This window comes from Labrus mixtus, unplaced genomic scaffold, assembly GCF_963584025.1.
Source record: "Labrus mixtus unplaced genomic scaffold, fLabMix1.1 SCAFFOLD_79, whole genome shotgun sequence".
Classification (NCBI taxonomy): Eukaryota; Metazoa; Chordata; class Actinopteri; order Labriformes; family Labridae; genus Labrus; species Labrus mixtus.
Window position 1 is genome coordinate 112,501 of NW_026870215.1, and position 2,500 is coordinate 115,000.

At 55.3% G+C, this 2,500-nt stretch overlaps 1 protein-coding gene across 1 annotated transcript in view; it reads left to right on the forward strand.

The window, feature by feature from the left end:
- Window positions 1–2,500, forward strand: part of usp11 (ubiquitin specific peptidase 11) — a 31,111-nt gene that overhangs the window by 5,015 nt on the left and 23,596 nt on the right. The gene's annotated exons all lie outside the window — the stretch shown is intronic.

Genomic DNA, 2,500 nt, shown 5'->3' on the forward strand with positions numbered 1-2,500 from the left:
ATCAACTGTTAGACTCTACAGAGGCTCTGGAACAGGGTCAGGTCCTCGTATTAGACTCTACAGAGGCTCTTTAACAGGATCAGGTCCTCGTGTTAGACTCTACAGAGGCTCTGGAACAGGATCAGGTCCTCATGATAGACTATACAGAGGCTCTGGAACAGGATCAGGTCTTCATGATAGACTATACAGAGGCTCTTTAACAGGATCAGGTCCTCGTGTTAGACTCTACAGAGGCTCTGGAACAGGATCAGGTCCTCATGATAGACTATACAGAGGCTCTGGAACAGGATCAGGTCTTCATGATAGACTATACAGAGGCTCTGGAACAGGATCAGGTCTTCATGATAGACTATACAGAGGCTCTGGAACAGGATCAGGTCTTCATGATAGACTCCTGGTGTGTGTCGGTGTTTCTGCTCAGGTTTCTACACACACTGATCAAACTCACCTGCACTGAATGTGCGTTCTATTTCATCCCTTCTGACCGCCAGAGGCGGTGCTTAAAGCACTGAATATTCCCTTCGCGCATGCACAGTTCGAGTCTGTGTACCAACAATGCCACTTGTGACCCCTGGACCCCATTCCTCAACTCAGAGCTCATTCAGTGAGGGTGGGGACAGCTCCATGCAGTTCACCATGCGTATGGTCCTAGATCGCCTGCAGCTGGAAATACCTCAACAGGCTGAATCAGCTCCTGAAAGCGCCTTCTTCAGGCGCAGGCGTGCCTCCACCGCATTTGCTGTTCCCCTCCTCAGAGGAATACCTGAGGGAGTTACATGCCTGTGGGAGAGATACTGGGGCTCACTCCCGTCTCTCAGCTGACACTCGAGCCCTGGCTGCCATGCATGATGCGGCAAGAGTTGGCCTTGATTGTATGCCGGCTGTAGAGCCTACCATCGCACCCCTCATTGGGTCTCCTGAGGAGGCACTGCGGCCAGCTGTCAGGTGCCCTCGACCCCAGTGTCGGGTCACGGATGACCTTCTCACCAGGGCTTATAATGCCGGAACGTGTGCTGGCCGTATCGGCAACTCCCTGGCTCACCTCATGTTTGCCCTCTGTGCTTCCCTGCCGGAAGGCGGAGTCGAGGCTTCCTCCATCAGCCTCAGTGATGCATCATTGCAGGCTTTTGCCCTAATGTCAAGGGAACTTGGAAGGATGATATCCTTCCTGGTTCAAACGCCGCCAGGCATGGCCAGGTATGGCTCGCACAGTCACTCCTGACGGAGGCATGTAGGAGGACCCTCACCTGGTTCAGCTGTGCTGGAGGCGCTGGAGCGAACCGTTCAAGCTCGGCAGACTAGGCAGCAGCTTTCGAGTCTGAGCAGAAGCATGCCTCCCCCCAGCAGGCCTAGGGGCCTCTCAACTGCCCCTCGAGCCCACCCACCACCACGGACTCACTCCACTGGCTGGCATGGGCCTCTGTATCGCACACAGCCAGCCAGGGACTTTCGTGGCACTGCCCACTCGTCCTACAGGCCACCTCGAGCCACGGATCCTATCCGCCGCCCCTCCAGGGCCTCTAGGAGGTGGGGGCCCGAGACTGAGATCTCTGGGCCCGCTGTCGGGTACTTTTCCCACCAGCAGCTCAGATATTGGGCTGCACACACTTCGGACCCCTGGGTGGTTGCCACCTTAACCCACGGATACAAGCTACAGTTTCGATGCTGGCACCCTACCTCCGGCCGGTTCAAAAACACAATCATCAGCGACCCGGCAAAAGCCCTAGCGCTGGACCAGGAGTTATCCGCCTTCCCGGCCAAGGACGCAATCGAGGCCGTAGATCCTCTGTCGCACCACAGAGGCTTCTATTCGACATACTTTCTCGTCACAAAAAAGACCAACGGATTCCATCCAGTTTTGGACCTGTTGCACTATGTCCAACAGGTGTATGAAAGTCTTACCATTCCATATGATTACCACTGCAGGTGTTTTGCAAACTGTCACCCAGGGGGAATGGTTTACGTCCATAGACTTGAAGGACGCCTACTTTCATGTCCCCATTGCACCGCAACACAGGCAGTTTCTGCGTCTTGCATATCAAGGCAGTTCAGGGTACTTCCATTTGGGCTCTCCCTCTCTCCGAGAGTGTTCACCAGGTGCATGACGGCAGCCCTTGCACCTCTGCAGTCTCAGGGCATGAAGATTCTGCCATATCTGGACGACTGGCTGATCTGTGCCCCATCCCAGGCTCAGGTGGTCCAGGACACAGCTCGCCCATGTTGCCCAGCTGGGCCTCAATGTAAACCTGGAGAAAAGTTGTCTAAAGCCCTCCCAGACCACAAGGTTACTGCCCTATGTCACGTTCCTGCGTCTCTTGGGCAAGCTAACATCGGTCTCTGCCGTTGTTCCATTGGGCTTGCTATCGCTGCGCCCTCTGCAGAGATGGCTGAACAGCTTACACTTGGATGCCAAATGGCACAGTCTCCGGAAGCTCCAAGTGTCACAGCAGTGCATCCTTGCCCTGGTGCCGTGGAGGGACAGGTCTTACATGTCCAGGGG